The following is a 16,056-nucleotide window of genomic DNA, read 5'->3' on the forward strand; positions in this document are numbered from 1 at the left end:
GGTTGGTACTCAGATAGCAAACTGTCTGAAACCACGGCTTGTTTCTGATCACTTGATTGCGGTGGTGGGTAAGTAGGATGCATGGCTTTCTTTATGGCTGCCTGGCTTACTTCTGATGTGTTTGTATTGTGCCAAGCCTCGACTTCAGTCATAAAGATGCAAAGTTAGAGCAGATACAAAAGATGGATTTAATCAAGAAAGCCAGGATAACAGTTATTCTGTCTTACTCCTGGATTTTCCAAGACACTAGCTCAAACAAAGCATACGATTACACACAGTAAATCTTGTGAGTTCATGGCCGATACAAGGTCTATACATGGAATTTCACATCTTCCAATCACTTACTTGCATAGTCAATGTGCAGGCAAATATTAGATAATTTAGTAGTGATCAGAACAGCTTGAATGCTTTTTGCAAAATATAGTGTTAAATGTTATGCAGCAGTTGCATATCAATGGAACAGTAAAGAATTTCATTTATGCATAATAAAGTTACTCCCAGAATATGTGTGGGAGTTGATATCATACATATGGATAGAAAAGAATATCTTGCATAATATCAAGATTTTATTGGCATAGCAACAAATAATTTATTTTGCTGATTCAATCACCATCTTAATTAAAAAAAACACCCATAAATGCACTATACCATCACACATTCTTTAAAGGCCTCATGGCATATGCACAAATACCCATGTAATGTAAAGTGTCTGGACTGTCAGATTTGAAGGAGAAAGAGGAGTGAAGGATAACAATCATTCCTTGTGTTTTTGTTGTGTTTTACATCGCTCAAACTTTTTGAATCCCTAGAAGATATTATCACACCATCACCACTACTCTCTCTCTCTCACACACATACACACAAATTCACAGGTGAATGTTTCAGCAAGGCAGAGTGCCAGATCTTTTCTAAAAAATTAATAACTGCATTCTAGTTTTCTGTACGAGGGATGTAAGTATACTGTAAAACTACTCTCCCTAAATACTGTATAATTAATTAATTATTTGGCAATAATCATGCACAACAATAAAAAGAGACTAGATTCCTTCAGTCTTCAATTTTTTAAATGCTGATGTGCATGAAAGTCCTATAGAATTTTTGAGGATTATGTTGTAATAATGTTAAATATACTTGAAAATCATCCTGTGGAGAACAGTAGGCCAGTTTGCTATGCATCTGCTAGGATAAAATTAGTGTAAAATTCATCAAAGCTATTCAAGCCAGAGGGCAAGGCAGTAACAGTCCTGAACAGAAAAAGAGATCCAGAACTGTGATTTGATAAATTGACTGCAAAACAAATTGTGTTTTCCCTGAGATGATACTAATCCAGAATACAGGCCATGAAATGCATAATGTGTTAATGAAATTACTTATTAAATGCCTCCTGTTTTTCCAACACCAAACACTTGCACACACAAAACAAGTTTTGACAGGTGTGTCTTGTGGAATAGTCTGAAGATGCATGATGCAGCCATGACCTATTTATAAACACTACACAATAATAATTAACATTTTTATTTAAATATATTGAGGATTTTACATAAAGTAAAAAAGCAAATCTAAAGAAAAAGAAAAGAAAGAAAAAAGAAGAAAGAAGTGCAAGAAAAGCTAGCTGGGCCAGTCACTCTCTCTCAGCCCAACTTACTTCACAGGGCTGTTGTGGGGAAAACAGGAGGAGGAAGGAGTATTAGGTATGTTTGCCACCTTCAGCTATTTATAAAAAAATAAAGGTGGGATAAAAAAAATCTAAAAAAGAAAAAAGAAAGAAAGAAAATTAAAGTTATGAAATATAATGACATCTGACCTTCTCTTCAATAGATATTAACAAACATATCATCTCCCCTCCCTCTTAACTCTTCTAAAAATCCCTTCAACCTCTTATTTAATTCTCATCTAATAATAATTTACATATTGGAAGCTACAGGCATACTGATGAAGAAGTAGTCAGGTGGTAAAAATACTCCCATCCCTTGATCCACTTTCAGCCCACCCTAAAGAGTCAATTAATGGGAAGAAGCAGTTGTTCTATTCTCTACTGGTAAAGTAACTCTTAATGAAGAAGGAAAAGATAGACATAGAGAACTTTGTTCAGTTTCAAGACATAAAGGTGGCGTTGCAAACTGACTGTAGAATTTGGGATGGGGAATGCAGAAGAGCATGCCAGAAATAATCATAATTTTGAAGTAACTGTGGATGGATAGACTTGGATTGTGAGAAAGAACAGCACTGATTATGCATTCTAAGCACAGTCCAACCCATCTTCAGATCTGCACAGAGGCAATGGGTTTACACATTAAATTATTTCTTTAACCATAGTTTTCAAATAGGCCTTGTTTACACATCATGCTAAGCCACAGACCAACATTTACGAATAACAATATATGAACTCAGCCAAGAGCATCTAGGCATAACTTGCTGGTTGTACATCAAAAGATGCTTTGAATAAAACATTGTTAAATAGGTTTGAGAAGATGGGTATGAGAGAATTTTTGGCATGGAGATGGTTTCCCTGATTACTCCTTCCAATTTCCTTTTAACTTATATCTATGCAAATTGGCCAGAAGCAAGCCTAATTCACACAATATGTAGACATGAGGAAATGGCTTTTTTACATTTCTGGACCATATGATCTGTATCTAGTGGGATGTAAAGATGTAAGAAAAGCAACAGAAAATGAAACACACCAGCTAGGATAAAGACAGTGTTTACAGTAGAACTATAAAAACAAGCTTCTTATATACATACTGTACACGAAATATTTTGGTCAAGGCAATAGGCTAACTCTGATGTTTTGAACTATAGCTTACACAATCACTTGCTTATTGTCTAGAGCTGGTAGGAACTGAAGCCCAAAATATTTGGGGGAAGAGAAACACCAGGTTGCCTAACCTTGGCTTTAGGCATACCATATCTTGACTACAATAATTCAGATGACCATTGGATGCAGAAAATATATAACTATTTGTTGCCGTTTAAAGGTCATCATGATTTTTGCACCCTCAGTATGGTATGCGTGCTTGGCCTAGCCAAATAACATTATTTTGGCCTGATAAAAATTATGTTAGCTGTGGAAGGCATTCCATTGCTGGAATATTTATCATGCAATACTCCGTTATATTTACAGTATGTCATCTATCAGGACCCTGAAAACACGCCTTCTCTGTAGCAGTGCCTACTCTCTGGAACAAGGTTCCCCCTGAGATCCGGATGGCCCCCACTCTGCTATTCTTTAGAAGAGCTGTGAAGACCTGGCTCTTCACCCAGGCCTTTGGGGAGGGAGAGTGAGGCCCCTTGCTTCACTCCATATGGTCTGTTGCGCTTGCTATCTTTTATCTTTATCTTTTATGCTTTATTGATTTTATTGTAATTTCTTTGCTTGATTGTTGTGTACCACCCAGAGTCATTGCGAGTTGGGCAGCGTACAAGTTTAATAAGTGATGATGATTATATTTAAACATTTGTGCATAGAGATAGTGCATCAGCAGCCAGTAACTGAACTGAATTCGCTGCCGATATTTTAGCACAAGTGGAACCTACACAGAAACAGGAAAACATGAGAGATGTAGTATTCCCCAAGCTAGATTCCTTCCACATATATGGGCTTTTAGTTCCCAAATTCTCAGCAACAGTCATGCTGAGGAATTTAACATTTATTTAAATTTGTTATAGCCGCACATTCCAGCAGACTCTGGGTGGCTCACAAAATCTAATACCAAGTTTAAACAGTTAAAACATAGACCAAAACAAAACAGCCTGGACTAAAAACAGCCATTAAAACAACATGACAGCCCTTCTCTCCAGCATATTAAACCTGGGGCCAAAGCCAGATTTTAAGGGCTTTTTGGAACCCCAGGAGAGTGGGCGTCATTCATATCTCTGGAGGGAAGCTATTCCAGAGGGTGGGGGCCACAACATAGAAGGCATACTTCCTAGGTCCCACATGAAGGCAACATTTAATAGAAGGGACCTGGAGCACTCCCACTTTGCTTGAACGTACCAGGTGGGCAGAAGCAATAGGAGAAAGGCAGTCCCACAGATAAACAGGCCCTATGCACATCTGAAGGATGATGAAGTCAAGACATAACATAGGTCACAACCTGGCCTAATTGTGTTGTCCCAGTAATACTATGTTATTTTCCATTTTAGATTTTTTTTAAACAATACAAAGAATAAAATAAGGGATAATTAGAAATCCCAAACAGCATACTTGTGAAAATCGTCAGCAAAACCTATTAAAAAAAAATTCAGAGATTTGGAGCATCTATAATGAAAGGAGCTGTGCCCCGCTGAGTCTTTTGTATAACAAAAAGGACAAACTAGAATAACACTTTTTTTTTTTACTTTTCATCATGGCATAGAACATAATTTTAATACAATATCTTATATCTGCAAATGATCTGAAGTTGAGTGTGACTCCTGGTGACATGCAGTGTTTGTCGGTGCTTTTTCCCCAGGATATTTTTTCATCTTCCCAGTTTAGTCAGTAATTCCTGGTGGAAAACCTTGCCTGGGCTTGGAAGCTTAAGTGGGGCTAGATTTTGTTAGTACTTTGAGGGGGAAATGCCAGGGCTGGAATGCAAAGTCAAATTAACTTCTCAGAAGAAAGGAGTGGCAAATGACTTCTGTGTCCTGTCAAGAGAACTCCATGGATGTCTCCAAGTAAGTCACCAGGAATTAAGCTGGTCTCAAGATGCCTTAATTTTCCCCATCCAATTACTACCCAAGGGAAAGTTTGCTTGGTTCAGAAACCAGTCAAGTCTTACTGTTAGAATAATATAAAAATAATAATTATTCCTCCTCTTTCTTCTCCTCCAGATCCCCTTCTTTATATTTGGTAAGGAAGTATTTTTAGATGAACCTCATCCACATCCTCATCCTCTAGTTGTAACAGAGAGAGACATGTCCCCTTCCAGTGACCGACTGAAAGTGGGTCTGCCTCCGCATGGGGAGTTCTGGCTGTCCTGTCACAGGTGCGAAGAGGCTCCTGCTGTTGTTCTCCAGGTGCCTTCCCAAGCAGAGCAGGTAGGTATCCTCAGCTGCTGCCATGGCTCCTCTCGGACAGCAGGCGGCTCCCGTGCTCCGCTGGCACCGCCTCTGAATTACGGCTGCACACAGAGGCAGGCAGGCAGGCAGGCAGGCAGGCGAGGGGGAACGAAGGAAATTTCCTGCTTGGTTGCAAGCGAGGTTCCTGCAACCGCGTCGGGTAGGGTGAATGCCAGGGCGTCCCCTGTTTGCCGCCGCCGCCGCCGCCGCCGCCTCAGTTCGCAACCGGCGGGGTGAGGAGGGTATGAGGAGCCGGCGTGCCTTGAGGAGCCGAGCTGGGCGAGTCCCTGGAAGGTAAGCGAACCGAGCAGGCGGCGGGACACGAGGCCGGGCGGCCAAGCGGGGCAAAGGGTTCTGGCTGGCCACCGCCTAAGCTCTCCTTGCCGCCGGGAGTAAGGCCAGCTCCCGCTGTTTTCCCTCAGAGTAGCCAAGGGTTGGGACGCAGCGCAGGCAGCACGGCTGGCTTCTCCCACTCAGCCCGGTGGCGCGCCCGGGCATGGACCGGATCGGCACCTCCCCTTCGCCGCAAAGAGGCTCCGGCTGCCCCGGAGCAAACCGTGCCCAGGTGGCGAGGCTGAGGAGGCGAGCGGGGAGAGGCTGGGTGCTGTGCCCACCGCTGCCTCTGCTTGCTTGGCTGCCCGCCCGGCCGCCCCCCCCCCCCGCGAGGTGGGAGTGTGAGGAACGGAAATGGCATTTCCCTTGGCAAAGAAAGCGCCATGAAGGAGGAAAGCCAAGCGGCTCCCATGCAGGTGGCGGGCAGGAAGCAAAGTCGTCTGGTGAATTCGAATGAAAAGCTACTCCGTCAGCTGTTTAGGCAGCATTTGGGTGGGGTGGGTGGGGAAAGGAAGGCTCTGCATCCTTGCCTTTCAGGTCCGAAGGGTATGTTCTTGGTGCTCTTCTGGGTCTAGCTGGCCTTCCTTGACTAAAATTAAAGTTTAGGGACACATCACATTCCTATGCACTCCTGTTTTACGTCTCTTGTGGGAAGAGGAATGAAAGCTACTTTGCATTTAAACTACAGTGAGGGGTAACCTTTGGCATCCAGCTTAGACATTTGAGCCTAGCTAGCGTTTTATTTAACCATTTCGAGCACTTGCATACAGACATGTATCCATCAAACTATTGGTAAATAATGTTATGCAAAGTGCAGGAAAAAAAATACTAAGTTCTCACAACAACCTTGTAAGGTAGGCCACTCCTGTTCACACTATGGGGGGCAGTGATGGTGGTGATGTGAAATGGGAATGGAGATATACCACCATCCTGTGCATGTTTTCTCAGAAGTACATCTAGTTGTATTCAGTGGTGAAGTTTCCCTTTTAAGTGGCTTTAGGATGGCACATCCATAAAATGTGAGCTGGGAACTTACTAGCTTAATGCTTTCAATCTTAGCACCTAAGCTTTTGAGGTGTGATTGCTGACTCCAGTGAGACAAACTGTATACAGTGTTTTGCTTCCAGGCTAATTCTCAGAGACTGACTACTGTATTACTATGAGATGGCCAGGTTAACGGTGGTACCACATCTGTCACATCTGACTAATAGCATCTCTTGCATCTTGGCTAAACAAGGGAGGTTGGGGGGGAAAGTTAATGAAGATACATTTGTAATATGGCTTTTGGCTGAGACTTTTTACCAGTTGGAGTTTTTAACTGAAACTAATTAACATTGTTATGCATCTCTTACATCCTAGGAAGCTATTTTTTATGCAAATGGTTTGTAGTTTAGCCTATGGCATAATGGAATCTGTGCTAAGCATCTATTTGAAATGCTTTGGTTGTATTTTTTTTTTCTGTAGTGGTATTGGACAAAATGTATTAAAATCTTTATATTGATTGTGGAATTCATTTTCTCAGTGCTTTTCTCTGGAATGGAGAAGGCTGAGTTTAGGCGAGTGATAGCTGAGATGAGGATTCAGTACTATTGTTCCACTAGATCTTGAGTCTCCTGGACAGAGAATCATTTAGATAGTTGCAGGTTAATTTAATAGCAGTGTTCTAGAGTTAATGTATATTCTGTCAGTCTGTAATAAAGAAATAATGTATCTCACAAGATATTATGGATACACATTACCACAGATCATCATAAAATATTGTATGAAGGAATAAATTGAAGATGACTGACCATACAGACCAAACATGTTTATTTGTGATTATTAAATCCTGGTGCTTCTATATAGCATTTTAGTATACAAGATATTTGATATATTTTATTCAGCCTTAAATAACTCAAGTAAACCTAGGAGGGTTTCATACCTTGTATAAATATCCTCCCCTCCCGTTTAGCAGGTTGTGTGCATTTTCTAATTACCTCTTTGGAGGGTTAAAACAGTGCAACAGCCATGTCACCAAAATTGGCAGCAGACTTATGTTGCTGCTAAAAATCAGCAATCATTTGGTAGGGAATCTAAGGACTACACAAAACTGGAAAGAGAGCAACATGTGGTATATTGATCTAAGAGTTGATAACCACACATTTGAAAGAGTACTGATAAGTACAACTGACCGGTCAGTGCAGGAGTACACATTAAAAAATCTCCAATAAACTCAGTTTCTGTCAGAACCCTGTTTAACTCACCACCTCTTGGTTTTCCTCTTTAGCTGTTGTTAGGATTTTTTTCTGTTTTGCAGTCTTCAGATAGTTGAAGAACACTTTGATATTCTCCTTGGTCTTCTCAAGGCTAAATATATTGAGTTCCTTCAGTCATGACTTCCAGCTTGCAGATGAGAAGCTAAGGATCATAATAAATGTTCTTTGCCTGAAGTTGGCCATACCCACTCAGGCTTGTGATCTCCAGACCTATAGGCTTCTAAGACAGAATCTATACATTATGAAAAGCTTGGGACTGCCAGTAATAAAACATTTTAAACAAATTTATACTGTTATACATTCTGTGGTGTTTTCCGCAGAATCAGTGTTAAAATTGATTCTGTATCCTGGTGTGGTTTTGTATATTGCAGTGTTAGAAGAAGCCAGCTACATGGAATAAGACCACACAAGAGCATTGTGTGATGATGTAAGGATATGAGATACATTTTTAAGGTGAAAGATTTATTCAGTCTGAAGAGAAACCAGAGTATTTAGTAAATGTCATGGAGTGTGAGAAGTTGGCTTTTGAAAGTAGCCATGTATTTTTGTAATATTTAATACTGCTCTGGGGTTCAGTTCTGTCTTTTTGTCATAAATTACTGAACACAGAAAAGTGGCTTCAGGATTACAACTATATTGAGAAAGTAAGCTGCAACAATCTAGAATTATAGACATGTCTACCAATCCATATGTGGGAAGTTTGTCAGCCACTGTGTTCATACTACACTGTTATGAATTGTTGTTGAAAATCAGGAGTAGTACTATATCAGACCTTTCAGCTATGTCCTAAGGCTGCTTAAATCTTTCTGTATAGAGCAGTCCACTACTATCAGTTTTGAGCAATCTGTTATAGTGTTACTTAATGAGTTTTTCTTGTGATTTATGAGAATTGTATGTTTCTAATGCTTTTCAAAGCTACCCTTAGTCTGGATAGGAGTTGGTACAGAACTTGAAAGTTGGTAGCTAGTTTTGCTAGATGCACAGTACGAATTTCAGATTAAAAGTGGGAGTGGTAATTAGTGGGAATCTACATTTTATGTTTTTTATGGTATTTCTGTGTTTATATGCTTTGTTTTTTGCTGATTGTTGTGACCCCCAGAGTCTATGATTGAGGCAGCAAACAAGTAAATAAATAAACAACTTTAAACTAGCATTTTATCTTTATATTCATAAATTTGAAATATGCTATCCAATTAAGGAGCAATTTATAGGTCTATGTTTATTTTACAATTACATGTTGCAGAGCAAAATTAAGATTATTGTGTGGGTCACTGAAAGCAGAAATTGTTCAGTGTTGCATTTCATTAATTCCTGGTATTTAAATTCCCTTAACACTACACTTAATAATTTTACCCTGTTGAATAGCATATGATACTTAGGGGCATTAACGTGACAAATGAATTTAATTAAATCTAGTGGCACCCTTGCTGGTATGTCTAGTATGTATACTTATTTTTATGCTAGCATTACAGTTTTTTTCTTGGTTGGAAAAAATGAGATAAGCTTATATTTGCCAGTGCAACATTATGCCTTCATTTTGTTTCTGGATCAAGTAATGGCAAGATTATAAAACTGTCACAAAATAAAAAACTTTTTCTTCACACCTTTACTATCCCTGGTATAGTATACCACAGTGTAATGATAAAGATTCTAATGAAGCAAAAGGGGTTGGCTTGAAGAATCTTAGTAAGAGGAGAATAATCTTATAATCTCAGTATATATCTAGGCAATTCTGTTTTATGAAGTCTTCCCTTGTGTTTGTTTGTAAATAAGTCTCACTTTATCTGTTTCGGATTAGCCCTAAGTAGAGACACTTCCATTAAATATTTAATCCTAAGAGCTTTGGAGTACCTGGGCATAAATGAATACTCAAATTTGATGAAGCATCAGTAGCTATTTACCACTTTTTTCTTTAAGAAAAGCCCAAACCAATTTTCCCATTGGTTCTTTGCTGAATTTGAAATTACTCATGATTCAACTAGATTAAAAAGAAGCGGGTGGGGATGGGAAGGAAACAATCAGAGAACTACACATTACTGTTCTGGAATCTTGTTAAGAATTTGCATTGATTCCTGTCCTGTTCTTGGCGTTCAAGTGTTATTAGTGCCAAATGAACAGATGGCTGAGAAGGATAAAGAACAGGGCCATGCATGCATCCCTGTCCTTTTCTTGTTGAGGTCCACTGTTCCGATTGCTTGAGCATAAATACATTTCTCCATATGATCTAGGACCTTAATAAAGCAAAGTCACAGTTTGCATGGAGAACAAATGAATGTATAATTCACCTTCAGGCTTCAGCTAAATTCATGCAGGTTAGGAAAGAAGGTGCAGAACCAGTCCCATTCTCCCCTCAGCCAATATTCTGCATATGTTCAGCTGAACACCTAACAGAGTCACTGATATTCCTATAATTAGGTGTTCTTCTAAATAATGCAGGATTTTACCAGTATATCACCCAGGTGTTAGGCAAGTATGTGCTTGTCAGTAAATTACAATAGCTGGGCATGTGTTTTATGCTGTCCTCCAGACTTCACACATTGTGATAAACCATGATTTGTTAAAATTGCAACAGTTTCACATATAATACTAAGCCACAAACAATGGTTTATTAGCACACAGTGACTGGATTCACAATTTGTGCCAAGTAAAAGCCAAACATGCCTGCTTTAATTTAGCACAGGATGGGAACAATTTAGCATTATATGTAAACAACTGTGGTCTTTGAATGGCCTTTTAAAATTTTATTTTATGTGCATTTTAAATAATTGTATAGTATAGTACTATGCATATTTGACCAGATATGAGTCCCACTGAACTCAGTTGTCTTAAATGTAGGTAAGGGTGCATTTGAACACAGCCTTTTTTTTTTAAGTGTGAGGTGGGAAGGAGTCAGAATGTGGGCATGTTAATGCTGAAGAAACAAGGGATTCTGTCCTATATGTTTATACTAGTTTGAATTCTGTATACTTGTTTTCATCTGATGATTGCAGCAGTGATGATGTAGTGATAATATGAATGTGTGACTATAATCCTTGATATATAATATATTTTTATGCTGTAATAATCAGTAGATCTACTTTGTGAGCTCTTCTGAGTACAAAGTGGCATATAACATTACCTATGTTCTTAGGTTAACTACTATGCAACTCTTTCATTCCATATTTATCAGAAGAAGAAGAAAAATGCTCAGGGTTTTGTACTATATAAGCCAATAGTTCTTAGTTATCACAATATCATTGTTATTTTAAAGAAATCTGTCAAGTGTGATATTGCCTCTTTTCCTGTTTCAAAAGAGGACTCAATTAGCCAGATTGTGATTATAAGAGGAATAAAACATGTTTACTGTGACATTGGGTTCAGTTGGGAAGAAATGTATTCTTGCATAGTGGTGGCTATCATAAAAAGACGTGTGCTATTAAAATGGGAAGAAAAAAGATTAAGAAGCCTAGGATATGAATTTTAGCAGTTTGAATTTATAGGATTATGAATGGTTGAAATCTGATTGAAAAATTAATTTAATTCAAATGGGATAAAACCAGGTATTATTTTGGTCAGCTAAATGGTTGCAACTTGTAAATGATAAGGAATTTCAAATATACAGAAATGTCACTATTTAAAATGAAGAATTTAAGTATAATCTTGATTAAGTACTTCATCAAAAGTACTCAGCAACGTTTTGAGCTGGTAGACAGATATAGATGTTCTCACAAAATGGCAGAAATAGGGGGAGGGGGAAGCAAGCACAAAATACTTATTTCTCATAAGATAAATTGCTAAGTTAAAGAAAAACAACTTGCAAGGAAGTCAAGATGAAAATCTGTTGTCTATTGTTCCAGAATGAAGACATGGAATACTAGATTTAAGTTGCAAGAAGGAAGATTCTGATTGAATATTAGAAAAAACTTGTTAATAGAAAGAAGAGTTGGACTGTGGAACCAATAACCAAGAGAGATTGTGTAATCCGCTTCACTGGATATATTAAACTAGAGGCTAGACAGCTGTATGTTGGGAATATTTGGATTCCTGCATTGAGTAGGAATAGCCTAAAAGGTCTCATCTGATTCTGAGAACTTATGTTTTATCATCAGTTTCAGCAAGGGTTATCCTAATGAGGATTAAAGATAAATAATTTAGATAAGAAGATAAATATAAGGTAGAGGTGGGAGGCTGAGCCATGAATGTTAAATCACAAAACACAATAAATTAACCATTTCAAGGAAGATATTTTCATGTCACCATGTTGTATACTCTCCTTGCTATGGGGGCCTAATCCTTTATTATCCTTTTGTTCTGCTCCCACCACCAGATCCACTTGTGGGATTAAAAATTATTTATGTTTCTAAATAAAATAACTGTTTGGAAACAAGGAAAAATACATGTTATCATGGATATCTTGTTAACAAAGGTACAAATTGACTTTTATTAAATACAGTAGCTTAAAATGAATTTTAAAACAAGGCAGCCTCTCTAACTCCAACCTCCCCACCCCCACCCTATTTGTCCTTCCATCTGTAACTCCCAAATTCCTCTTTCTAATTCCATCCTCCTGCTGGAATAAAACCTGGAGGTGATATTGCCATCCTTTGATTGGTTGTTCCATTTCCTAATCACCACACATCATTAACAGGATTCTCTTTCTATCCTCAGATTTCCTTTTTAAGGGAGGGAAGCGATGGATGTATATCAAAATAAAGCACTAGGCTTCAGTCACTCACCATAGAATATTTTAGAGTAGCTCCAAAGCTCAAGTGAGTCAATGAGGAAATAAAATAGTTTCTAGAGCCTGAGGCTGGTACTTCATTTTGCAGCAGGTCAACCTCGTAGCTGATTAAATAATAATAAAATAAACAGCCACTAAAAATCAAGAGGGACGGGGATCTGGTGGGATATAAGAGCTTCACATTATGAGCCCACATTATCAACTAAAATGGGGGTGAATATTGGAAATGTTCCTAATACCAGTGACAATAAAAGAGACACGCCTAATGGATTCCAGTAGGGATGTATTCAGTGCACGTAAGCATGAGTAATGAGGACAGTTAACACATGCTTTACACATTTAACAATATACTGCCTACAGCTGGAGGATAGGCAAATGATTAATAGTACTGAACTAAACATGGTCTTATATTGAATTGCATTTTTAAAAAAATACAAACAGGTCAGTGGTTCTTTGCTGGAATGGCAATATGTGGGCAACATGTAACCTTTCTTCTACTGCTGTGATTCTGAAAAAAATCTATTATCCAAAGTGGATATCAGCCTAGGGAGGAAAACCAATGCAATTAAAAAAAAAAAACTAATTACCATCCTCAGATACACTTATTTTAGAATTAAGGAATGAAAAGGTTGCAATTCCTCCTGATTTAAGTACTGCGATCCAAATTATTTTTACCTAACCCCAAATATATGCTAATATGTTTTGAAAGCCTCCATGTTAAAAGCAAATATATGTATAAGTCTACTCAGAAATGCCTATTAGTGTTCAGTGGGACTTATTCCAAGATAAGTCTGTATAGGATTGTAGTCTGAATGTCACATCTAGTTTAATCCTGATGGGTGTTACTTAATAGAGTGTGTTTGAAAAATAAATAGTTGCCCACTGTGTATATTTGATTATAGCGCTCTTCAATTCATTGCCCCCAGGGGTTAGATATTGACACAAGGCAGCTTGCTTACAGATTCTTATACGGAGTATAAAATATGTCCTGTGGGGAATATGGCTTTTTGCATCTGCCTGTATCTTGTTGCTGTGGCACACAAAGGGCCTTTTGAGGAACATTTGTAGCTAAATGTGAAAGATTTCGTTTGTGGTGAACAAACCATTGTTCTTTGGTCACAGTTCTCTTATTGATTTAAAAAATCACTTCTGCAAGTCTAGATTAAAGTTAGTTGCCTTTAAAAGTTTCGTAAATGAAATATACTATTTTAAAGCACTGTGTTTTATTTTCTGTTTGTAATAAAGATGTTAAATCCAGTGAAGATCTGTCTCTCTAGGTAATTGGTTCTACTGTCAAACTGCTCTTACTGCTAGGAAGTTTTTCCTAGCATTTAGTTGAATTATTCCATGAGCAATAGAGAACATATCTTGAACTTTTTGTGTGACATATTTTCAAGTATTGAGGAATGCTGTTATGTCTTTTTCACTCAAAGATAAATATTCCCAGTTTCTTCAATTTTTCTTCAGTGGATTTAATTTTTTAATGTCTAATTCTCTGGCCAGTAGAAAGATGGGGTGTTGAGCTGATTGTGTTCCTCCTGAACCAGCCACATTAAAATCTTAGTTATTTAATGTTGGCTAAAAGCTTCACTGGCTGATAAAAATATTTTTATTTTTTTGTTGACATCAAACAGAGATGTCCAGGAAAGATATTTCACAAAGAGGCAAAGGAATAAAAGTGTATATGGACAATTCAAGGAGAATTGAAGCAGCACCCCCTTCCAGTAACAAAAAAGAAGAAATGGAGGAGGAGGAGGATCTCCAGAGGCTACAGTATGACTTAAAACTAAACATCATTCTGGCTGAAATAAGATATTGATCTAATTTAACAATTAATTCACCAAATGGTGGGACAACTTAAACAGGAATTAAAATTAGAATGGGATAAATCAAGAAGAGTAAAGACTTTGAAGGTATGTCTGGCCATATTAAAAAGCAGGTCAAGGCTATGACTAAACAGATTTCAGGGATTGCTCAGACATCTAGCAAATCTTATGACACTGCAATAAAAATGAGAGTGATACTGGAACAATTTAAAAAGATACTATAAACATGAAATTGGGTTCGGCTGATGTTCAGGATAGAAACAGAAGGAACAGTTTAAAGTTTCAAGGGAGAAACTTTGGGAGAACACGGAAAAGAATGACATTAGGATATCTTATTCCAAAAATTAATGAGCTTGTGCCAGATGTAAACTTACCAAGAAAAATGTGGAGTGTGCCCACAGAATATACAACCTTAGGCTCACAAGAATGAAAAAAAAATCACAAGATGCTATTATAAGATTTGTTAACCCTCAGGTGATAGATATGATTGTGTATAAGGCTTGTGAGCTGGAGGAAATAAAATGGGGAGAAGATACTATACATTTTTTCCAGGATGTAAGCCCAGCTATTCTACACAGAAGTGATTTCAAACCTCCTACAGAAGAACTTAACAAAACAAGGTATAAGGTATAAATGGGAGCTTCCATTCAAGCTAATTATCTTCAACATTCAAGGAAAGGAGATTATTTCTATTCTCTCTGAAATGAACAGAGCTTTGACAAAGTTAAAGAAAACCCCATGAAAAATTATCAGAAGGCGACCTTGGATACTAGGAGAATGACTGTCCTAAGTTAAGGAGAAGATAAAATAAATGGACTCAAAGATAGCAGAGGAATAAAAAAAAGAGAAGGGAAAGGGAAAAAATATTAAAAATATGCATTTGATAATAGTTAAAGCTTATTAGGTTAGTTAGTTAGTTAGTTATTTGTTTGGCTTCTATCGGGCTGGGATGGGCTAGGATGGGGGTTGAGATGTTTGGTCTGGCACCTGGAGGAAAGGATACTCTTGTTTTTAACTATATTTTATGGATTGTTGTGAGCTGCCTAGAGTCATTGTATGAGATAGGCAGCCACATAAGTCCTGTAGATAAATAGGATAGATATAGACATAGAATGAGTGTCTATCGGTTCATTGATATTTAAACGACTTAGGGATAGATGGGGATGGGGGAATATGAATTCACCATCCTGCCCCCCTCCCCCATTTTAGGCTGAAAAGATGACTTAAATCCTTTGTGAGCACTGTTCACATTCAGTCCAAAAATGTCTGGGAGGGCAATATGGTAGGGGAATTGGATGGAAATTAGGAGAATGGGATGGAGATGGGAGAGTACAGTTAAGAGAGAGGATTAAGAGAATGAGGGAAGGAGGTGGTAAAAGAACAGTATTCTCATATTATTTTAGAAGGAATTAATAATGCAGGAAATAATTCCCTTAGTTCCCTGTTGATTGTTTCTTCTTTGAAGTACCGACTTAAGATTTTTGCTAGAAAAGTTGGAAAAACAAGTTATAGTTAAAATATTCAGTGAGTGATCAGTGTACAAGTTACTTCTATCAATGTTATAGGCACACAAGAATGATTAAGTATCTAAAATCTTTTAATCCATCCACAGTCATGTTGCAAGAAACATATGCCTTTGAGAAGCTGAACGATACATATGTTGATAAACCAACATCTCTGCTAGATTAGCATAAATACTACCTAATCACTCTTCAAAACATTGGAGGTGCTATACATGAGGGATCATTTTTACTATATGTAGTGGATGTGTGCAAAAGTAGCATCTTTCTGGTATACAATTTTTAGCAAAATTAGTATCATTACAACACAAAGAATCAAATGCTCTTGTTGCATCTGCAGTACTCAGTCTATTGCATCT

At 37.8% G+C, this 16,056-nt stretch overlaps 1 protein-coding gene across 2 annotated transcripts in view; it reads left to right on the forward strand.

The window, feature by feature from the left end:
- Positions 1 to 5,042: 5,042 nt before the first annotated feature.
- The window catches only part of PTPRE (protein tyrosine phosphatase receptor type E), a 145,203-nt gene continuing 134,189 nt past the window's right edge, over positions 5,043 to 16,056 (forward strand). The window contains exon 1 of one of the 2 annotated variants that reach the window (XM_088131868.1): positions 5,043 to 5,337. The gene's annotated coding sequence lies outside the window, so the exon portion shown is untranslated. The remainder of the gene's footprint in view (positions 5,338 to 16,056) is intronic. The other variant, XM_088131869.1, reaches the window with a different exon arrangement.

This window comes from Python bivittatus, unplaced genomic scaffold, assembly GCF_059951505.1.
Source record: "Python bivittatus isolate LINGU-HERP-01145 unplaced genomic scaffold, Pbiv_v1 ctg000980_np1212, whole genome shotgun sequence".
NCBI lineage: Eukaryota > Metazoa > Chordata > Lepidosauria > Squamata > Pythonidae > Python > Python bivittatus.